Here is a 25,200-nt window from a genome sequence, read left to right as displayed (position 1 = left end):
TATTGATTTCAACTATTTGGCTGCGGAAGAAGAAGCAGTGAGGTATCAGTAGACCCTATGATCTCAGACAGATATATGCACCTGTTGTGTTTTCTCAACTCATAAGAGAAAGGACTTTTTAAACATTGCTACATTATATGAGATGTTTGATCCAAGTCAGAGTCTGCCGAATGGAATGTTCTAAGTGTGCCAGTAGAATATTGACTTTATGGTCAGGGGATTGGAATTACTGGATGGAACTGCAAGCATGTATAGTTTCAAATTACTATCATTAATCTCAGTAGAGAGGATTTATATTCTATTGCTGTACATCAATTGTCCATTTCCTCCTATGTTGATTTTACTATAATTCCTCTTGATATATAGCTTTCAGCACATGGGGCATTCCTGCTAAATTTGTTTCTGCTTTGCAGTGTCAATGGTAATATGTGTCCCATTCCCCTGGGGTTAAACTCAGTACACAGAAATGAGACATGCAAAGGATAGGAAATGGTAAAAAGTATTTATGATTTTTTATGTTAATGGTGTTTAATGAAGAGAAGAGAGATATTACCTTTGTCTAAATATTGTGTTAAGAACTGGGTTTAAATATATATTTACATGGGTCAGTACACTGCAAACAACCTATGATGTATACAAAATAATAAAATGTGCCCACAAATTTGCATGTATTGCATCATGTTTGGATGTGCTGTTTTATTATATGTAAAAATACTGTGTGAAGCCCATGCAGCACAGGGCCAGATTAACCCTAGAGGGTAGAGGAGGATTTAACATTAAATATAGTATATATTTACTGTAATCCTTGTTATTATAAAGATCATGGCTTGATGAACAAAACATTTTTAAAACATTAATAAATGAAAATTTGATTGGTTTATTTTTTGTGTTTCTACAGTAAAAATCAACCATCTACCATTGTGTAAACCCGATTTTTCCCTCATAGGCATTTAAAAAATCTGGCAACACCTAACCATGTGTGCCACCAAAACATTCGGGAGATTTCAAAAGTGGTTCTGCTTTTTTCTGCTATTGGGCTTCACACTGGTATGACCAAATGTGCACATGTGTAAAGGTCTCAGCTTTGCAGATACAGTTTATTTTGGAAAGACATATATACTGTATACATGATTCTGTTGGAGGGTAAATGTAACAATTAAAAAATTATCTCCATTATACTTAACCCTTCTTGTTCTCATATTGTAAGGAAGAAAAGGGCAGTGGCAGTAGAACATAGGTCTCATCTGAGAAGCCACCAACAACATTGCATCCATTTACATTAAGCAGGATGGGTGCAAGGTGTTTGGTGGCTTCTCAGATGGAACCCATGTGCTGCTGATGCCTCTGCCTTTTACATTCTTAAGATACGAGAAATGAAATGTTGAACATTCTCATGATCTCTCCCCTGTTTCCCTAGCTATCCCTTATTCATTATATCTTCCCTTTCCCGTTAGCTCTCCCGCTTTTCCCCATCTTTCTTCTTTCTCATTATCTTCTCCTTCCCTCTCTCTTCCCATCTCTCCTCTTTCTTATTATCTCCCTTTCTCTCTATCTCTCTACTCCTCATTATCTCTCCCCTATATCTTTATCTCTCCATTTTCTCCCAACCTCTACTTTCTCTCTTTTTATCTCATCCCATTTTCTTTTGGTGCATTTCCTCATTATCTCTTTTATTTTTTCATCTCTTCCATTTCTCTTTATCTATCCTATTTAACTTTCCTTTCTCTATATCTCTACCTGTTCTCATGATCTCCCCTTTTCCTCATTATCTCTCTTTCTGACAATCTATCTCCTTTTTCATCGGAAGCATAATTTGGGGATCCATAATCTCCCCAACCGGCCCTGGTATTCCACTGGTAGGCAGTCCAGTTCACTTCTTGAAAGAGCTGGCACCCGTCAATTGACAGTCTGCAACCAGACCACCTGCTGCAACAGAAACTTTGGGTGCCCTTTGTGGCACAAGTTCCATAGCTTCACCATCACTGGTGAAGGAATCCGCCATAAGCTAATATGTATTCAAAACCCCATAACAAGAAATATGTCCCAACGCTTCAATAGATCAGCTTTGTAAATCCTATTAAGAAGCAACCGTTTTATTTTATTTGTCTTGTGTGTATTGCATGAATTTACATCTGCAGTTTGCCACATTAACAGTTGTGCAAAGATCTTCTTGCTAAAGAGAGCAACACTTTCGGTTTTGCAAGCTGTTATCACAAGCTCACAGAGAGCAGCTCTCGGTGAGGAAGGAAGTAGAAGACCTGTGGACACAAACCTCTAGCCAGATTCCAGGAACACTTGTTGATTTGCATGTCGCTGTTCACAGTTCTTTTTTCTAGGCCAGATGTGTGTACATTTGTGCTCAAACATTGGTCATTTTAAAATACAGGGATCTGAAATGAAAAAAGGAGCTGACCTTTTTCTTTATCGTGTTTTCACTTCATACAGATTGGCTGTTGTCAGTAATGTGACAGATATTATGGCCTGTATATTATTGGACACAACAGGAGGCTCATGAATGCCATGCCATAGCCACCAACAATAATAAAAGTAGTAATGTACTGTCACATTTAAGTGGCAAACACTAGGTTGCACAGAACATAGTTTACAGTAAGTATTATATAATTTTTACATGAATGAGCTTTTAAACTTGAAAACATGTAAGTGCATCTTAATTCAAACTTAATTGAACCCAGTGGGTCTCCATTTTGGCCCTGAAACATCAACCTGCTGGACAGGCTACTGTTCGAGTCTGAGAACATAGAGGGGACTTCTAGGTGTAAGGTGTTTCACACTGTAGTTCATAACCTCACTCAGGTCAAGATGTGTTTCCTGTTGATGAGAGGTATTTTCTTTTACATTAATTGAATTGTTGAAAAGAACATGTGCCTACTGCTTCAACAATCATTCAAGTTTAATAATGCACAGATGCAGTTTTAAACACTTTTTGAATGAGGTCTGCTTAAAAAAAAAGCTTTTATGCACACATAAGCACTACACGCTATACATGTACGTGTAAAGTATACCGCATGTTAGATGCAGCCTGTTGCCATGGTGGTTAATGCAAGTTGCTATGAATAGTAATTGTTTAGACCTAAAAGGTTCTTGTGCAGCATAATTATTCTGGTATTGGTTACTCCTTAAATGGCTCCTCAGCCTTCAATTAAGATGAAATTTTTTTTTAGCCCAGAACAATTACTGAAACATATTGCAGTGTATTTTGCCTGACTTTTGTACTGTTATTAGCAATTTTTATCTGCTAGCATTATTGTGAAATAAATCATAATATAATAATACAAATAATTTTATTTCATAACTTGAATGAATTCTGCTGTGGGCGTGGCATTTTATTTATTTTAAATAGCTGTCATTATATTGTATTTTAATGTAAAACATATTATATAATACAAATTATGATTCTTTCCACTTTATCATATGATAGTGGTTTACATATGAGTATTTCATTCTCCATCGGGAAAAAGCGTGCATGGACCCACCAATTCCGCAGCGCTATTACAATGAAGAAATAAAACAATAACATGAGCAAACATTATGATATACTGAAACAGAAGGAGACTCTATGGCGTTGGGGTGAATTAAGGAAGAAGGTATGGGACTGCTTGGGTGAGGATTTGGTTGCAGCCACAGTCACATGAAGAAGTCAGCGGCATGTAGATCATTTGGATCGATGGTTTCTAACTGCAGTAGCGTCGTTGTAATGGATGGGGAGCAAGCGTTAGCAGAAGGTTAAAGCGTGAAACAAAGGGGTTCAGAAATAGATCAGAATTGCAGGGTTAAAGCTAGAGACCTAGGTGTGTGAAGCAAATTTGGGTGAACATTTGTTACATTGTTTTACCTAGCATTGTGTGTGTTTCTGTTTCGATAAAACTATTTTAAACGTATTTCCTTTATTTTATTCATGTATTTTATTTTAAAAAAATGTGTATGTTTCTGTTGTGTGTAAAAAAAAAAAAAATACACTTATGCCATTATGGACAACAAATCCTCCAGTTAATTCCATGCAATTCCAGTTTCTAATGAATGCGGACTTAAAAAACTAAAATGTACCGGTATTTTGTTTTTAATTTTATATGAATTATTAAAGTTACAACAAAAACAAGTTTGAAAGGCACTACTATATGATTTGTTCTACTACACAATACTCAAATATTAGAGGTTTGATGAGAGTTGATGATTTAATTGAGTCACAAGACATCAGTAGCTCACAGTATTGAAGATAACACATGGGTCTATGTGCGTTATTGCTTTAGAGGCTGCAAGCACTGTAGGCGTGGGGGTTCTTTGTAGTTTTTACCTCCAGAGATTCTGAGATTGTTTAACGGTTGATTATATAAATATTTTATAAATTATATATTTTGCTGCCTTTATGAATACATACTTTAAAATAGGATAAATGTATCAGCCTTTAAAGGGGGACTATACCTGTCAATTTGAAGCCTGTGGTAGCATTATCTGATCAATTTCTTTCCCTTCACCTTTCCCAAGGTACCAACCTGACAAATACTGCAATTTATCAACAGGTAAGAGAATACATAATAGGGAGGAATAATCAGGCAGATCTAGAGATCAGGGAGCTTAGGGTACCTATCCTCGTGGTTTACACATAAAGTGGGTATTTGATACATGTTCTTTATGATCATCACACCTGTATGATTTTATTCTAAAACCATGGAACACTGATGTTGGAACAGAAGGCCTGCCTCGCAATCAGCATTTCAACTGCAATTATGGCTCCAATCATTTCCATAGCATAATGGTAGATAATGTTATGCATGCAATGTTAGGACTGACTGGTAAGGGTATTGATGGGAGAGCGATCTGCGGCCTCAGGAGGTGGATGCTTGCACTAAATGGGAGGAGGAGTGCTTCCTCACACAAAGAGGTAAGTCATTCATGAATAGATATGCATCTTGCATAACCTTGTGAAACTTCAGCTTTCATAGGTTACTTAATACTTGCTGTGTTTCCTTTAAGTTGAGCAACTCACAAAATGTTTCCTGTCTTGCTAAAGCTACCACTTTCATATTACATTACATTATTATTTATATCGCCAGCAGATTTCATGGGGCTTTACAATTAGCGTTGGTAGAATAAATGTAAAATTACAAGCAATAACAAACTGGTACAAAAGGAGAAGAGGGCCCTGCTCTTGCAAGCTTACAATCTAGTTAAAACAGACCCATTATGGCTCCTTATACACAACCCCAATAGTCATTATTTTTGTTAGTATATATATATATATATATATATATAATATCTTTTTTTCAGGACAAATTAATCTCCAATAAGTAGCATTCTTCTCGTCTGGAACAAATGCCTTGCAGTGTTTGTACATTGGTTGTATCTGCTAAAAAAGAGGAGCATTACAAGTAATTGGCGCAATGGTATCATGCAAATTAAGACACTTCACGTGTACTTTTAAATTTTTATGAAGCTTAAGGCCCAAGTGCTATTATGGGGCACACTTATAATTACCCGTTAATATTACTTTAAGAATAACAGTAAAAGCCCAGAGGAGAGAGCATTAGATAAATGAATCTTGAAGTATACATTGAGCTGGAAAAAAACACACAAAATATATACTTCTAGTGGAAATGTTGGATTTCTACAATTTTCCCCATTAGCTAGGTTTTCCCATTTCATCAGGTTTATAAGTGCTACTGCTATTACGCAATACAATTTCCCCAAAGCCAACTTCGTGGATGAAATGATATCATTATATCAGTTAAGACTCTCTTGGGATTTTAAGTGGATCTGATCTTCTAACGCCTCAATTGACTACTTTGAGCAGAAAAACCCCTAGATGTAGTCATCAGACATAAACTGTACTACCTAATAACTCTCAGGAGTGATTCTGTTGAACATTACTTTTCATTATCAATTTCTGAACACGGAACACAAAATATTGTACTTTGTATTGTATGTCCCAGGGAGCTCCTGCAAGATGTTGCTCTTGCCACCAAGGACACATTGGTGTCACGGCGGTAGGAGTAATATATGACTGCAGAGTAATCCAAAATCTGCAATCTCGGATTACCACAACTGTTTTGGTAGAATTACAGCAAATTATATATTTCCTTTACTGTTTAAAAACTTTGGTGCAACATTCCATGCAGCTCCTCCATAGTGTATACGGTGACAGATAACTACAGACATTAGGATCGTGTCTTAAGCATACACCAAAAAATGGCAAAATTATTAGAAGACCATTGGTACAATCAGAAAAAAACATTTGGGCAGCCAAAACAGCAGACTTACTGTCAGATAAAGCACAGTTATGTTTTAATATTGCTACTTCTTAATTTATTCACAGGCTCCAAAAGTCCGACTATGGTTAGAAGGTGGGTTTTGTGAAATGTGGCCTGCAAAATGAAGAAAACATATGGAATATAATGTCACTTTTGTCCAAACTGGAGCAAACACATACCATAATGTTTCAGACAGCCTCAGGCTATGTCTAGCCATTACATAATTTGACCGTAGATGGCAATGGGGTAGCTAGCCTTTTAAAATAGATCCATGAAACTGTTTTTTAAATTATTGCATAGTTTAATAAAAAATTTATTTTCTTATTTCTTTGTACATTTAGTTTATTTGGAGCACAATCATATTACTCATTTTTAACCAAAAACATGGATGTTCTGCTAATATATTCAAACCTGCCCAAACCTCAGAAGTCATAAAAAGTGCCAAAAATATATAATGTTATTGGTCAATTTTAAAACTGTACATATAAGCCAATATCTGTGCTATTCAGCATAGCGAGGGGCCGGTGTGGATGACTAGGGCTGAGCATTTTGGAATTTGGACGCTGAGCCTACTTCAAATATTGCTGTATTGCCTCTCTCATCATCACAAACCAGAATGAGAGATCTACCGGGATTCTCAAAGATCAATCCACGCTAGAATATTGATCACTTAATGTCCAATAAAACAATTACGATATATGCGGACATCTATCTACTGTATCTATCGGTTTATCTATCTATCTATCCATCCATCTATCTATCTATCTATCTATCTATCTATCTATCTATCTATCTATCTATCATCTATCTATCTATCTATCTATCTATCTATCTATCTATCATCTATCTATCTATCTATCTATCTATCTATCATCTATCTATCTATCTATCTATCTATCTATCTATCTATCTATCTATCTATCTATCACAAAATAGATAAACTGATCATTTTCCCTTCCTGGTAGTCACATGGGATCTAATCTGCAAAATAATAGCTACTTTTTCAGCGCACGCTAGTTTATTGGGAAGTGAAAGCTGAAGTGTGTATTATTCAAATGATTTACACAGTGCCTGCAGACTGATAAAACGTAACCATTTATTCCCTGTGGAATTAACCCAAACACAATGACTGCAAGCCACATACGTGAAACATCAGTCAGCAATGGAGTGTGTCATTAATGACTTCAACTGAGCGATGCTGTGCTTCATTGTGGCATGCGATTGGTTAATAAGATACTGGCGCTCAGATAAACGCCATTAAATGTGGAATTGACACAGTGGTTGTTATGTATAAAAGCTTCTGTCATTAAAGTGAATCTGTTGTGATGCAATTTATGTCACACACAGTAACTTTGTATGAGCCTCACAGCCCAAAAGACCTGGACTGAGCCTTCGGAGCCTTCGGAACCTTCGGCTTTGGTGCCTAGGTGGCCTCTTTTCAGGGATTGGGGCCCTTTGCAAGCTTTAGGGCCTGGTGGCCCCATTGTGTGCATTGGGTGAGGCAGTGGGAGAAGCCAGGGGGGATGGGGAAAGTGGCCCTTGTCTAGGTTTGTAGCGAGCCCCAAGATTTCTGATGGTGCCCCGAAGGCTATGTATTACTGGACCAATATTGAAAACTAATTACAAGTTTTATACAAGAATAAATGGAATTTATATGGAGAAAAATAAATCTCATAGATGCCTCTTTATTTTTGATCATTTTACTGAAATAAAAAAAAAATCCCTACCGTGTATAAAATAATTTGCACTGAGGAATAGGAAATACAATCGAATCCAATGACAGCTGGTGCAGAGAAAGAACATTTTATTATCCATAACCCTGTAATATATCTGTTATGATGGATAGTGCTGCAGAGGGCATAGTGATTTGCTTTAAGTGTGTGCATGCACAGTATCACGTTAATGTGGCCAGGGCAGGGTTGTGATCCTATTATAATATTCTTCAGTTATAGCACCTGGGCACCCCCGTATCAGCAGTGCCTTCAGTATCACCCCCCCCACGATCTGAGTACCTCTAGGACCACTTTGGCCCCCTGTGTAAAGCAGCGGTATAGAATTATTGTCATAATATGTGCCTGTCCAGATAAAGACCATTAACTGAGGGCTAAGCAGTATTTGCCTCTTGCTTTATCATTTTAAGGCTAGAAGGATTAATATACAGTAGTTAGGTGCATTGCGGTTGTAAGTAATATCTAACAAGTATAAGTTTACTGAGAGGGTGGTAGATAACAGAACAGCCACCCAGCAGAAGTGGTAGAGGCTAATTCAATGAAGGAATATAAAGATATCGCCAAGACTAAGGACTGATAAAGATCTGAGTCTTTACATACATATATATATATCTATATATCTATATATATATATTATATATATAATGTTAATACTTTCTACATTATACCAAGGCAGTAGCCTATAGATGTTTCAGTAATGGAGCAGAAGTTAGGATTCTTGCATCACGTGCCCTGCTCCAGGAGGCTGTTAGCTAACATCTGTCAGTGGGAGGAAACAGAGCGCTGTCCCTTTAAGACCTGGCTGTCCCGGACGGTAAACAGAGCGCTCGCCACCATGTGCGACATTTGCGAAGTTCTAATGCTCTGAGGTTATGATGTTGTGCATATAAAATGGAAGATACCAAAAATCAATTCTCACGGGGGGGTTCTCTTAATTTTTACTTTATGTTTCTTACTGTCATACACACAAACAGTGTGCGTTTATTAAGCAGCGCAACATTATGTTTATAGAAAGACAGCTAGAAAACATAGCGAGGGCACGAGAACCAACATTTTCCTTCTTGCATTCCTAAGGCCCCAGACATGAACGCCCATTGCTTCCTGGTATGGTTTTCTGACAGGGGGGAGGGCAGTGCATTAAGCAAGCTAGACAGTACAGATAAGAAAGGGCTGTACAGCTACAGTACGCTCACAAGCCCGCATGGCCGCATCTGAATGAGCTGTGTTTATCATAATGCTTCTGTGGCAACAGGGACTATAAGATCCATTTGTTATCTTGTAATAAATGAATCACTGTGCCATGGGTGATCTGCCTACAGTCTGCTCGTCTCTGAAGAATGTGAGAGGTAAGTTTCTGCATTTACACTTCTTTTGAGGCATCTTTAGTGTTGCAGAGGGAATACTGCGCCCAGGCAGATCTGTCATTGACTTTATGGTACAGGGGGCTGAATTAGAACAGTAGCTCATGGTGTAATGTAAGGAAGTTCTACTTTACCGAGTGGGTGGTGTATAAGTGGCACAGCCTCCCCGTAGAAGTGGTAGAGGTTAACACAGTGACAGCATTTAAACATGCATTGGGTAGGCATAAATCTATCCTGAATCTAAGGCAAGATCAAGGGCTGATTGAGGTCTGAGTCTTTACATCAGGAAAAATAGACCGTATGGGTCTTATCTGCCGTCAAATTCTATATGATGAGTCCAGCGTAGAGGAAAGCACCAAGCTTTTTCTCCAGCTGCAGTTTCACTTGCGCTGCGTGATCTGCAGGCCACCATACAGCAGCACAATGCAGATCAGCTACATCTGTTCTTCTGCACCTATTCTCAAGTAGTAGTTCACTATCCTTTTTTTTTACGGTAAGAGAAAAGAGAGACACAGGTGTGTTAAAAGTGTTTCTCTAAAACCAGATCTGCACGGTCTTTAAGAATGTTTATCGACTTCATTTAGATCTCAACTCATATTGGAATATATATTATGTATATTTAATGTGTTTTTTTGGCTTGTACGATGATGGAAGCATGCACGTTATTTCAGCGAGCAGGCCAAATCTATTCTTTGAAAGGTTAAATACCCTGCTTCTGAATATAAATTATGCATGACATGTTTAGTTGTGTTTCCTTATATGGGAAGCGCTATATTTCAGTAGAAAGTGCTTCTTGCCAAGTTTACAAGGTGGAAGACGCCCTGTGTTAGGGGCTTCGTTGGAAGCTGTTACGACATTTGTTATTTTAAAATATTTCCTTTTTTTGGGCTTTCTGGGTAAAAAAGCAGCTGGATTTGTGGAGTATGTATATAAAAAAATCCTAGTTTTCCTTTTGACCTTGTAGATTTTAAGTAGAAAGTGAGAGCTGTTGTCTGTATACTATATTGACAAATCATATATATATATATATATATATATATATATATATCTATATCTATATATATATATATCTATGTGTATATATGTTTGGGGTGGTTTTCTTTAAATTGAAAGGCATTTATTACAATAAAGATTGAATAGTGAGCCAAGAGAATATACAATGGGCGTAACTACTTCATTGCAGATGGTATGATATTGTATTATAATATATAATATATATATAATACGTATAAACGTACGTAGGGGGCTGCATATAAAAGAATACGAAATCCCCAAATTATACACGCTAACAACAAAGTTGTGTTTGTGCCGAATTTGTTTTGTTTAATATTGTTTATTTAGGTTAGTAGAAATCTGACATCTTATTTAACTTGGAGGGGATAAGAAAACAACGACTATAACGATCTGGCCTGCTAGAGAAGGCAAGACCACCTGTCATTATGCTGCTAAGTCATCAAAAATGTTTAGAGACAGCAAAGTATATATAATCAATGCTATTCGTCTGTTAAAATTTCTCTTTCTAAGTCAATGAAGTGGCTTCTGCAAAGTCTTCTTTAGGAGAAGGCATTGCTGAATGGATCAATCGAGCCATAATTCTTTAATAACGCACTTCGTTGGACAGAACGTCACAAATGTAAGAATGGCTGCCTAGTAATGTGACGGCAATGTACTTAAGTATACTGCTTGCTTCATCAGATGTAGGCAGGGGAGGCGGAAAGTGAGACAATGCAAAAAATGACAAGGTCTCGCCTTGAATGCTAAGGCAACTTGCATGTGGTGGAACGCACTGAAGCCCTTGCAGAATTAATTAAAAAATAGGGACTGCTGCGTCGTTTTATCATTTGAAAAAGAAAGTGATTGTGAAAGCACGGTTAAGTACAATGAGAACAGAGAAACATTTATATTTAGAAGACGGGTATTTTCTTTAATTTGGTAATTTGGAAGTGGTTGGAGTGGGGAGTTGGAGAGTGCATTTGGAGTAGGAATTACTGCAAATGAAAAAAAAAATCATTGGCATCCAAAGTGTTAAAAAAAAGCAGCAGATCAGCTTCTTGCTTACCAATCTGTCACTGGACAGACTTGCTGTTTTTCATATGATATATATATATATATATATATATATATATGTTTACTTGCGGTCTACAAGTATTATTATGTTTGGCCAGGATAAGGTATCAGCAAGTTGCTGTTGGCTAGGACATTTTAAGCAAAAATAGAATAATTCTGGGGTTACAATTATGGGTTAAAAGGGAGTTTTAGAAGACAATTGTCAAACCAGAGTGGTTTGGAAAATCCTGAACTGAAAACATTTAACCATTTGTATTTAATGATGTCTACTGACAAGAAATCTTTGTGTTTGGAGACCAAAGAAAGTTGTTATACTAAACTGTTTTGCTTATTTCGGGATACTATTATTGTTTTTAGTATATTTTTTGTAGAGAGCACCAGTCCATAGCACTATTAAAATGATGGGAAAATACAAATGAATGGCATGAACACAAATAAGACATGCTGGAACAGAAGGAGAAGAAGGCCCTACCCTCACACCTTTATAGTCTATAAGGGCTAAAATAAAAGGTTGGAGTAGTTGAGCCAGACAAACTAGACTATAAATTAGTAAATGTGTGTCTCTAGAATAATCTATGACTACTTGTTACAGCAGGGTAGTCACAAAAAACAAGAGCCACCACCCTATTACTCCAAGGTCATGTGAAGCTCCTGAGCTCCTGCCTTCCAAGAAGCCATCTCTGTATAGAGCCAGCTGGTGGAGACACCAGTTCATGTTTAGCAGGGGAAACCCTTGTCATGACAACCTGGTGACCTGTTTTCTCAAGCCTTGGCTTACAAACCTTACAATTCCAAGCTTGTCTAGAGTAATATGATGAGCCAGCGCAGCCCTTCTTGCAGCAGAAACTCCTTGGGGTTGGTCTTTTACTTACAGTCTCCAAAATGAAGTGTTTCCTTCTCCTACAAACCCCCAGTTTACTGGATAGACTTCATCAAGTATTTTTTGAAGTACAGTTTTAGAAATGTTTAAAACCCTGATATATACTATTAAATGTTGGGATAGGATTAAGCTATGTCGACAAACAAAACAAATTTAAGGGGATTAGGCCCACATAAGTTTCAGCTTGTGCGGTTTTGCGAAATATGATGGTGCTATAATAATCAATAATTTTCCTTATCACTTCACATCCAGTGTTCAAGCCAGCCACAGCATGCCACACCGTGTTTTTGTTTTCTCGTTATTGAGACCCTGCCAATCATTATATGTTGTGTCATGCTTATAGTTTTCTTATATTGTGACTTCAGCAGTGGTGTATTTATCTTTGGGGCAATCCAAGGCCCGACCTAGGGTAGCACCCCCTGTCGCCTCAACCTCAATAGTTGGATCATCGGTACACTAAGAGGCGCTGTGCACCTTTAAGAAATGGAGCATCTAGTCAGCTTAGGCCGGGATACGTCACTGGACCTCAGGCACCCTCGTCAGTCACAAAGAGCCATGCTTCGTGCATTAGTGCTCTTACATTTTCTTGTTATTCTGTATCTCTTGACAATTATGTTACAGTCAACCATATTATAGTCTCAGACAAATAATCATTTCATTCTTTATATGTCATTTCTTTGCAAATGAAAAACATAACAGGCATACAACTTGCTTTTCAAGTTACAATAACAATCACGTAAAGAGATAGAGGGGAAATGTGTAGGTGGGGAACTTAAGTGTATTGCAAGGACTAACGCTGGAACCAGAACTATGAGTCACTAGTGATTTGCTTTATTATCACCATTAATACAATTATTTAAGGTGTATCGTAGAATGTTTTATTGATCTCTGTCCTATAAAATGTAGACTACTAAAGTAAACTACCTATAGTAAAAAGAAGTCGTGCACAGCTCAACAAACTTCAGGCGCCAGGTTGCCATGGCACCTAGGGTTTGGCAGGGTAGGCCTCAACGCCCAAACCGCTGAGCCCCCTCCCCCTCCCAGCCATACTGTGCTCCCTTGATGCACTGAATTTGAGCGTTGGGTAAAACATCATATCCCGGCATCAGATTCAAGTCTCGTATAAGGACTGCGAGGGAGCAGGAAGCAGAAGAGCTGTCCTGAGCCAATAAAGCTACACAAACAAAACAAAAGTGGCTAAACAAAAGTTGTGTGTATGTGAGTAAGTCTGTATGTTACTGTGTGTAAATATTTTACAGAGTGTGGGTATGTTACTGCTACTGAGAGTGATGTGTAGGTATCTTATTGTGTGTGTTATGTGTATGAAAGTGTGTTACTGTGTGTATATGAATGTTACTGTGTGTGTAAGTATTTTACTATGTGTTAGTATGTGTGTATGATAATGGCTGTGTATGTATGTTAACGTGTATGTGTATGTATGTTAATGTGTATGAATATATGTTCCTGTGCGTAATAATATGTCTGTGTACGTGAATGTTACTTAGTGTTTGTTAGTATGTGAAAGTATGTTTCTGTGTGTGTGTTAGTGTTTTACTGTGTGTGTTAGTATGTGTGTATGATAATGTCTATATGTATGTTAACCTGTGTTTGTATGTATATGAATATGTGTTCCTGTGCATAATAATATGTCTGTGTATGTGAATATGTTACTCAGTGTGTGTGTGTTAGTATGTGAAGGTATGTTTCTGTGTGTGTCTATTAGTGTTTAAAATGAATGCTACTATCTGTGTTAGTATGTTAATGTGTTTATGCATGTTATTATGTTAATGTGTGTGTTATTGGATGTGTGTAAGTATTTTAATACATGGCTCCTACATGTTTTGTTTGGCTCCTAAATCCCAACCAACTTTGTCGACTCTTGAAATGGTTTGCCAAATTAGTCTCCTAGCACATAAATGTTTTTTTGAGTTTGACTGATATAGTTTTGACATTATATATATATATATAAATATATATATATATATATAGGGGATCAAAAAGAAATAGACGTACATTATATCTAAATTCTCAAGCAGATGATAATGTAACTTAGCTAATAACAATAATGTGAAGGAACGGAAAGAACCATTTAGTTTAAAACTTTTTAAACAGATTCATCTGAGTTATATTGAATCTGTCAGCACTGATGTATAAGAAAGTGAGTAAAATGTGAAATAGTGAAATTCAGTGTTTATTATATACACCAGCTGTACTATTTTGTGCTTTATTCTGTACAGTTCTTATAAAGCAAGCTATCCTCTAGATTTTACGCTTGTGATTAGGCCCCTCTTAACCTAATGCCCAGTCTGTCATTTCTGGTTTTGACATACCCTTTGAATGTATGTACCATAAGGAGTGTTGCATAAGTTGTTGGCGCTATATATACAGATAATATATATAATATAGGGGGTATTAGAAGCATTATAAAAATTATTTTAAGTTGAAGGGTTTTTCCATCACCTTTACCCACCATAACTTATGTAATAGTAATATAATATAATATATATATATATATATATTGTGACAGTGTGAACCCCAGGGAGATGATTAGCATGGCATCTGAGTACAGCTGCTATGCAGATTATACATATGGGTCCCTGGGGTGGAGCAATTGGAGAGCAGGGTGGGCCAATGCTCCATTTCCCCATTCTGTGGAAACTCCATGCCGGGTTTTCCAGGAGGCAAGAAATCTGCAGGATCCGGTCCGGGATTTCTATGAGGCCGGCGTCAGGCCCAGGTGCTGGGCATTAAAAACCCCTGGAGCCTGATACTCAGGAGACTGTTGGGGGAAGAGGAAGTTCCCTGTGCTCCCAGGGCAAGGAGAGGCCCTGAACAAGATCATCCCTGAGCCAAGTGAGGCAATACCTGCCTGGACATTGTGTGTGCTGTCTGGGGGAGGTTTTCCAGAGCCTGGCGTAGCTGGGTCTGGCTGGGAGGTTGAGATAGTGGGTGATTAGGCTGGTCAGTCTGCACCAGCGTAGTTTAGTTAGAGAGGGCTCCAATTGGGAGCTAGGTTTTTGTTTTATGATTTGGTTTTGGGGTTTAAGCGGTTAAAATAAAGCGCTGTTTTATTAAACACTGGTGTTCCTGACTCTGATTGCCCTAGAGGACTGTGCTTAAGACCCTTAAAAGTGACATGTATGGCCCTCATGCTATAGGGTTTGTCACATATGGTGGAGAATGCGGGCAAAGCACTGCTATGGTCTGTGGGCAGAAAGCAGGAACCAAGTGAACAACTGAGTGGATGCTGGTGACGAGTGCTACACTGGATCCAGGAACCCCAAGTGTTGTGCAGCCTGAAGCTACCAAGCTGCAGTGGATGTGCCAGAAGTGATTACAGCTTAACCCGGAGGATTGAGTGGAAACTCTGCAAAGACTGTTGCATGGTATGTGCCTTTGTGTATTGCTGGCTCAAATACATATGCTTATGGAGGATGGCCTTGATGATCCGGATGTGAAGTTTCTATTTGCTGGATAAAAGTATTGTGTATCTGTGAAACCTGCAAAAGAAAAGCATTTTGTCGCTATGACCTGCTGGTAATTACTTGATTACATACTGCAGAGGGAGCGATTAAAGACTCTGGGATTTGTGTATTGCACTGACTGTTGGTCTAATGCAAGATGGGAAAAGGACAGCAAAGCAGAAATAAAATGTCCTTTCCGTGTTTCACTCGCCAGCCAACCTGCAGTGGATATGTGGAACCACTGAAACTGGCACAAAAGGCATATATAAACTGTGCAGGGTCCTGTGTTGAGGCTCAAGAGTTAAAGGAGGAAATTGAATCCTTAAAGTGGCTGCACCAGGGTGAAGTCTCTGATTTGAACTTGCAGCTGAAAGAAGTAACCGATAAACTAGATGCTATCAAACAGAGAGACTATGAAATTAAGAGACTGACAGAGTTAAATGTTTGCTATGGCAAACTGAGTCGTGGTGAATGTAACAATGTGGCATGGACTACTAAACTCGGGAAAGTGGAAGCTATGCCCAGAGATGAGCTGAATCTCTATGTGATTGAGCAGTCAGAGTATGTTGGGAAACAGATCTGCAAGAACAAAAAACTGACTGATGAGTGTATGCTGAAAGAACATGAATTAATAAAGGTTAAAAAGCAAGCAGCACAATTACAGGAGGAATTACACCGAACTATTGGCCAGCTTGAGGAAGAAAATCTAACTTTGCAAAATGAAGTGGCTGCTTCTAGAGAAAAACACTGTGTTGACTTGTCAGCAAAACTTCAAGAGATGCAACAGTTGCAGGAACAAAAGCTGGTGGTTGAAAAACGTCTCGCGGAGGTATCCCAGAAAGGTAAAGAGGATGCAGAGCGTGTATTCGGGCTCCTTTCTGAGAATAGCAGTGTGAATTTAACACTTGCAGTTGAGCGTCTAGAAAAAGTAAAGCTGCAGGAGACCGTAAAACAACTACAAGATGAAATCCAGGCCTTGTTTAAAGCCAGTAAAGAGCACACTGAACTTTATAAGGCCAACTTAGCACTAAAAGACAAGTATTTCCAGAAAAAGGCAGAACTGGAATCGTGCAAGGATCAGCTACAGGACGCAGAATCTCAGCTAAAGCAAATGGGGGCAGTTATGCTTCTAAAAGAGGAAGAGTTAGCATTGGCTATCCGCTCCAGAGATCAAGCTTTAAGGGAAAGAGATACGGTCCAATGTAAGCTGGAAGCAATACCGACTAATACAGAGCGGGACAGGCAAACATTATTGATGCAGCTTGCTGATATCCAGGCTGAGAGAGACAAAATGGCAGAGAGTCTGGAGACCGCCCAGACTTCGAATGTAAAGCTTCAAGAAGTTGGACTTGAACTGCAGAAAGACAATAAATCCCTCAGGCATCAACTGGAGATATCCACCTTAGAGCTGAGAGAGGTGAAAGCAACCCTTGAGGAACAAAGGGTTACTGCAGTAGAAAAACATGGACTACTACAACTCCGGTTAGATGAACTGGGTATACAGCTAGCTGAAGAAAGGGAGGCCAAGCTAGCTCTACAGAAACAGATTAAGGTCCAAGAGGAAATGGACCCAGTATCTAAAATGTTACAAATTGTACAAGCAGCAAGTGAGCAGATACCGTACAAAAGAAGCTGTCTGGAGGAAAAGACTGTGATGAAGAATGGCATGGAAAATAACCGTTATGGCCTAAGTGACGGAGGGACTATTCATGGTGCTGGAAGTACGGGCCAACTAGTAGAGCAACATGGCAGTAAGCTGCTCCAGGGAGCAGGTGGTCCCAGTTCCAGTAGAAACTCTACTTCACAGATGGAACCTTCTACAGGCGACAGTAAGGTACACCGTTTACATGCATCTAGGGTAAATGACCATAAACATGGGCTTCGCATCAAATGGAGTGATGGTGAACAAGCTACAGGGAAACAGCTGGAAGATGGTGTGCACTTGGCTGTATCGCGTAGACCACGCAGGGTAAAACATTTGGATGAGCAAGCTACAATGGTGTTCATTTGTACAGAGAAGAGACATGGCTGTGCAGTGTGTTTCCCATCCACTGATGGTTGCAGAAACCCTGAAGGGCAGATGGATACAAGGAGAAAGTATCCACTACCGGGCCACATTTATGGTGTGTGGAAAGGAAAGCCCCCTGACCAAATCCTAAGAGGGACGTCATCAGCAGAGCTGCTTAGTCCCATGGTCGCTCAGCCCCATGGTTCTGAGCTGGTGGGGATGATATGTGACAGTGTGAACCCCAGGGAGATGATTAGCATGGCATCTGAGTACAGCTGCTATGCAGATTATACATATGGGTCCCTGGGGTGGAGCAATTGGAGAGCAGGGTGGGCCAATGCTCCATTTCCCCATTCTGTGGAAACTCCATGCCGGGTTTTCCAGGAGGCAAGAAATCTGCAGGATCCGGTCCGGGATTTCTATGAGGCCGGCGTCAGGCCCAGGTGCTGGGCATTAAAAACCCCTGGAGCCTGATACTCAGGAGACTGTTGGGGGAAGAGGAAGTTCCCTGTGCTCCCAGGGCAAGGAGAGGCCCTGAACAAGATCATCCCTGAGCCAAGTGAGGCAATACCTGCCTGGACATTGTGTGTGCTGTCTGGGGGAGGTTTTCCAGAGCCTGGCGTAGCTGGGTCTGGCTGGGAGGTTGAGATAGTGGGTGATTAGGCTGGTCAGTCTGCACCAGCGTAGTTTAGTTAGAGAGGGCTCCAATTGGGAGCTAGGTTTTTGTTTTATGATTTGGTTTTGGGGTTTAAGCGGTTAAAATAAAGCGCTGTTTTATTAAACACTGGTGTTCCTGACTCTGATTGCCCTAGAGGACTGTGCTTAAGACCCTTAAAAGTGACATGTATGGCCCTCATGCTATAGGGTTTGTCACAATATATATAATAATAACTAAACATGTATACAGTACTGGTAGTTATCTATAGAATTGACATGTGGATGACTGGTCTCCTTGGTTAGAGAAGTCAATTATTGAAGTAGTACTACTAGTAGTAACAGTAGTAGAGAATGCTATTGACAGAATGCGCAGCCTGAAGTTGGACTGTTGTGGGCTGTAAACTACTTTTACACCTCACTTGTTTTTCCTAACAATGAAGCATATGAAACAGGCCTCTTGCGTTGGAAAGCACCCATCAGATTTCGATATTCTTTTATGACATTGATGTTAGGTTACTGGAAATCACCCGTGGTAATACATATTTAATGAAAGCTATGATTAATATAGAGCCCCTGAATTACTCCAGTTTTCCATCAATGAAATACTCTTTAGAAGTAAGTAATGAAAGTAATCATAACTGGTTATATAGTTCACTAAATGAACTTGGACCATCAACCATATGCAGCTTTTATACCACAAAGCATGGAACAGGTTTCAAGAGAAAATGGGTGATGATCTTAGATTTTTGGTCACTATTTTGCTGTACTGTTCGGCATTCTATTTTGGAGATCAAGGCAAAGTAGGCTATGGCCTCAGGACCCCAGGAAAGTCATGTGCCAGAGCACGTACTATAAGGCTACGCACAATCACATTGCCCTTTGTACTGTCAATGTACTGGAGGTGCGGGACTGGCGTTATAATTTGATACCAAGCACATAGTTTAGTGGAGTCTTAATTTGTCTCTGTCTGTGACACTGATAGATTATACGCTGCACAGAGAAATCCTCTTAAATGGTTCATGAGCTGCATTGAAACCTAAACTGAAAAGGACTTGGCAGATGAGAAAATGAAGTGCAGTAAATATAAAAAGACCTTTCAGATGTATATCAATAGTCGAGGGAAGTATCTTGACTGGAGAAATATGAGTGAATTCTGGAGTATGAGCAGAATACTGCAGGATTCATAGCTTGGTTTACCAGAGAAGACATTAACGGGCTGAGACAACATGATATAATTGGTTATAAGGACAGACTTAGTTATAGATTGTTGACCCAATGTGAAATCAGCTTGCCATTAGGGCTCAAGAATGGATTTTTTCCTCCTATTTTTAAAGCACAATTGGAAATGGCTTCATTGTAGAGTTTTTTTCGTCTTCTGGATCAACAGCAAGGCTGAACTTGGTAGACTTGATGTCTTTGTGCAACCTAAATTACTATGTTAGTTACTATTATATAGACAGAAATAATTGACCATATGAATTTTGATAGTAAAACCATCTTTAAAGTTTTATATTGGGAGCGATATTTTCCCTGAAAAACATACATTGTTATAGATCTTACTTTTAGAGTACTTGTGTAATGGCATCACATGAGTTCTTGTTGTGGCAACTTATATCAACTTCCTCAGAATTATGTCTTTTTAGCTATGTATAAAAATTTGTCGGGTCCTTAATGGAACAATCATGTCATTCTTTTGCCATGACTGTACCTAATATAGAAAACCTGAGGTTTACTCAGCCTCTCCATGCCCTGCAGAGCTTCTTGGCCCCGTTTCCTTCTTGCAAATTGGCACGATGGGCTGTTGTGTAGACTAGCAGAAACTGGTCAGTGATTGCACCCAGTCCCTAGGGGAGAATGCGTTGGCAGCATTAAATATTTTAAGGTGGATGTTTATTGCTTTGATTCAAAAAACTGTAAGGTGAATTATGGGAATGCTGCAGAGAATGCTGGAAAACGGTATAAGTAAATTAATTACAAATTGGGATTCAAAAAGCTATTGTAAACATACACATAGGGTAACTGTAGGTTAGAATTTGCTCTAATTTAATATCCTTTATCTGCAGAACTGGAAGCTACCAATGTTGTCATGTCATATTTTGGGCATCACCTTGACCATGTTGTTTATGCCAAAACTAATGAAGTCCTGCTTGTACAATGAAATCCTTTTCCCTGCAGACTTTCATTAGTCAGAGTGTCCAGCTGGGTAATTGAGACCAAGATATTCTATTGTTTCCCACAGGCAGTATGATAAGGAGTCCAGGTGTTTGTCTAGTAGATCTGGCAAAGATAACAGAACTGGAAGACATACAAATGGCTAATATGCAGATGTCAAAAAACCATTGTGTCGTGTTAAATATCAAACTGTTAAAAATAGCATAAAACTAGTAAAAAGAATTTTGGTTGGAGTGCTGCTTCAAGGTCATATAAGTGTCTGTAAGAGCAGGAGATAATACATTACGTGAAGTTGAATGCAAACCTATAAAAGATGGACTAGAAACCCACGCGTTATGTTGGCATATGTTTTGGTCCCTTGTATCCAGCGTTATAGGGTTGATGCCACATGGATTGGATACTTTGCTTAGACCAGCAGTAGAATTAAGCACATTCATATTGCTGACACAAGTAATGGTACCCTCATGGGGTTACGTCCAGTAGCAATATTATAGAAGCATAAGAATGACTTTATCTCTAGCTGAATCTACCTATATGTCTATTTTATATGCTGATCATCTTCAAATCTTATTATTCTCACCCAGTCCTTAATGATATAGTCTGAATCTCCTTCAGTTACGTGTCTCACCTTACCTTGACTCTCATTACCCGTCCATTCCTCCTGGGTGGGAATGATGAGTCTAAAGGTAAATTATAGAGATGGTCTTCCACTGCTTTTATCGACATCTCTGGATAAACATTCATTTGTGCTTTATAATTTGTTATCAAGCCATACAAACAATTCTGTTACAAAAAAGCCAAAAAGGGTACTTTAATCTTAGATATTATCCACAATACGTGTCTCTTCACTCTTTGACTGCATAACCCTTTCAGTGCCAATACAGACTGAATGCATAGAACTTACTTCACTATATACACTCTATTTGCTGAGTTCGTAAATAGATGAATCACTGGACAGACTTATATTGCCATTTGGTTTCTAATTATTGTTCTTTCACCATTATGCCATTAATCAAGACAATTTACCTGCCTGGTATATAATTAATGAATTAATGATAACAATCCTCAGGTGGTATTTAAGATTCTATCTTTTGCCATTTTTACCTCCCAATGTGAAAAACAGTCCTTTGTAAAAATGTATTTAAATAAAATATTGATGTTTCCCATACCCTATACCAAAGCGTGGAGTTGCTGCTAGAAAACTAGTGATGCTGTTTGCCGATGTCGGCTGGCAGCTGTCAGGTAACTACCCAGGGAGGCTGTATATTGGGCATGACGGCCCCTTTAACCTACTGCGGGGTATGGATTTTCCTCTGAGTCACTGGTATAAAATTGATGCTGGCTCTCACTGACATTCGTTTCAGCAGCTGTGACTTCTATAAAGCTAAAATTAAAACTTGAAGCCACCATCTCTAGCAATTTTAAAACCAGAACACGTAAGAAACATTGATAGAAAACACCCAAAGCAATCTGAGAGATGGGAGATATAGTGATTCATCAAACAGCCCGAGCGCACAGATTGAAGGTTATGTATAAATAGGGAAAGTTTCAGACGCGGCGAAATCACCGTAGCAGTTAAGAACCATTTGGCCAGTCTAGTCTCACCATCTTCTCCGGCTCAAAACCCTTCTTGGCCATTGGTATTGTCTCAAGATAGCCTTATCCTTATCGAGATGTTTAGTTTCCTCAACAGCATTAACACCTACCATTTGCTTCTGCTGGGAGGTTGTTCCACTTATCTATTACCCTTGTAGTGAAGTAAAGATGCTGATTACATAATGTCGTTGGTTGATAAAGTGATCACTGTTCTAACTCTGCACAGGAGTCACTTTAAATACATAAGCCCCAATATCTCTGACACGTGGATAAGCACATTTTTTTAATAAGCCTTCATGTCCGTCCTCAAATCCTCAAGTAAATATTTGCCCGTCTCTTTGTTTTTTGTGTAATCATTATGCCATCGTTAGTTAAACAGACAGGTATAAATAAACCATTTGCTTAAATCATGTGGTCTTGACAACATTCAAAGCACTTTATATTTTTTTTTCTTATAAGCCTCAATGAGCTGTAGTTACTTTGTCCTTTAGAATGTACTGCAACTTACATGGGTTCTGATTCAGTGACCCATCAATACCTTAATAGGTGTTAATTGAAGCGAATAACACGTGGTTAGCGGTTCGAATTTAGGAAAATCTTAAAATGGATAGAGTCTCACAGTAAAATAATGCTCTATGTGAATTATCTGTTTTGTACGTCAAAACTTTTCAGATATAATTAGGCAAGTTCCCTGTTTGATCGCTAGCTAAAAGTCCTACATAGTTGAATATGCAATTAGTCTCTGCAGTGACTTGGATTTTTTCCTGCACTTAGTGGCAACTCGGCAGCTGCAGCTTCTTAAAAATCCTAAATTCCGCTGATTCCCTCCACTTTACATAGATAGAGCTTGGAGGGAAGGTCTTTGCTGCTGACGGGTACCTGTCAAGTACAGTCGGCAATGATTCTAGAATCAGTACAACTCAGATTCACTAATTGAGCCTTAGCTGTCCATCCAAATCTTTGACCATTCTTCAATCATTTTACCAAATAGTCTTCAGTAAGAGTACCTTGACAAGTACCTTTTACTGAAACATTTTCCAGCTGTTATTATCATACACACAATCTCTGATGTTTCACAGAGCTACAGTTTGTCGTGATACAGTAGCTGCCCCTTTTTCTTTACTTGTCTTTTAACTTTGCTTGATATATCCCACATGGACCATTACCGTGCCGCCTTTCACTTTTACAATTCCTCTGACAGGCAGCTTTGTAAATTTACAGAGGCTCACAGATGGTCTCTGCTTCTATTCTGTATAGATTGTTTCCCCCATCAAGTCAGATTTGAAATGGGCTAATTGGGTAGGGAAGACTCAATAGGATTTCTGTTAGGTCTGTGGAGCAATCATCAGGTCATCATCATCCTAAAACCATGTAACATGTAAAGCTGGTTTTATTTCTTGATTTATATAGCTTTCAGAAACAAAAGGTGACCGTGAATGAGACGTTGTCACACTGGAACCCCAACATATTATGGGCAGGCTCCTTAGAAAGCAGTATGAGGAGATATATTACCTAGAAACCCCAGTCAAATACGGACATGCCCCTTACAAAGCAGCAAGAGGAGACAACATTACATAGACGCCCCAGTGGAAAAAGTACTTTCTATAGAGGATAGTATAACCTGGAAACCCCACCGGTGCATGGACACATTTCTCAAAAAGAGACCAGGAATTGAAAGTCTAGGTTAGATAGAAACTTCACTAAGGCAATAGCTTTCCCAGGGCTGTAGAAATACTAAAGGAAGTTATAGGACTGTAACTTACATTAAATAGTTAATCCTTGTGATAAAATCTAACAGAGTGAGGAAATTACGTCTTACATCTTCCTTAAGAAATTACCATTTTGCTCCCTTAGGGAACAAATTACTGTTGTCTCCGAACTATTGTCCAATTTGTGTTATAAGGCTTAATCCAATTAAGATGACAATGTAAAAATAAGCTTGGTTAAAACGAGTTATACAGACAGATTACACACAGCAGTGAGAATTTCAGGTGAATTAGGATAATGATGCTAAGGGGCCAGGGCCACATAGTCATCCCTACTTCGGCCCTAAATGTGGCATGTTTAGTGGCCGTTGTCATTCCATATAAGTGGATGCCTCAGGACACAGCTCTGTTTATGAATACAAATTTAGGAATTTAGTTTAAAAAATACGAATGAATCGTGACTGATGAGGTACTTGCCTTAAACCAAAAGAGCCCATCATGTAAGAGATTCTTGGACACACTTCTTAAGTACCCTCATCATTTTAATCAACATTTTCCTTAACCTTATTCCAAAGGGTATAATCAAGTAGCATTATCTGAGTATTTCCGTTTGTACCGCTATGTCAAGTTATTTAGTGTCAATGAAATATGTATTGTTTTCCATGTAATAAGGGTTAATGTCCCTATCAGGAGCACAAGCATGAATCTAAATTCAAAACTTTAAATTCAATTTACTGTAATTTACTTGTTTATGTGTATTTGGTGGATTGTTAAAGGGTTTTTAAGTCAATAATGATGTTGCCACCATAGTAGTAGTTTACTTTTTTTAAATCTTGCAGACAGGAGGCTACATAAAACAGGAGCACAGAAAGAATCCAGTGAGGGAGATATTCTAGGCATGATGGGATTATATATGGAATTGCTAGTAAAACCAATAATCTGGAAGCAAAGCAACCCAGGGTGCAATGTCCCCCTCAGTTAATACAGAATGTTTTTTTGTGTTAGCACATTTAGTTATGGCAACAAAGCCAGATATTTTCTAATAATAATAATAATAATAATTATTATTATTTGTATTATTATGTTTTATTTAAATAATGCCAACAAATTGAGCAGCACTTTTTCAAAAGGGGATGACAAAACTAGATTTGCCAAACATTACATTGGGTAAAGAGAGCTTGCCAAGATGACAACCCACATAAACTACTTTGCACAGGACTTGTTATGCGTAAATATGCTGGTACCAGTCAGCAGAAAAAAGTAGCCGGTTGCTATGGTGATAGCACCATTCTT

General features: G+C 38.7%; 1 protein-coding gene across 2 annotated transcripts in view; it reads left to right on the top strand.

Moving 5' to 3' along the window:
- Positions 1-9,144: 9,144 nt before the first annotated feature.
- The window catches only part of MBNL1 (muscleblind like splicing regulator 1), an 83,082-nt gene continuing 67,026 nt past the window's right edge, over positions 9,145-25,200 (top strand). Inside the window, exon 1 of one of the 2 annotated variants that reach the window (XM_053460851.1) lies at positions 9,145-9,342. The gene's annotated coding sequence lies outside the window, so the exon portion shown is untranslated. The remainder of the gene's footprint in view (positions 9,343-25,200) is intronic. The other variant, XM_053460844.1, reaches the window with a different exon arrangement.

Source organism: Spea bombifrons, chromosome 3 (assembly GCF_027358695.1).
Source record: "Spea bombifrons isolate aSpeBom1 chromosome 3, aSpeBom1.2.pri, whole genome shotgun sequence".
NCBI classification, from domain to species: domain Eukaryota; kingdom Metazoa; phylum Chordata; class Amphibia; order Anura; family Pelobatidae; genus Spea; species Spea bombifrons.
The sequence above is the reverse complement of the archived record's forward strand: the minus strand, read 5'-3'. Positions and strand labels throughout refer to the sequence as shown.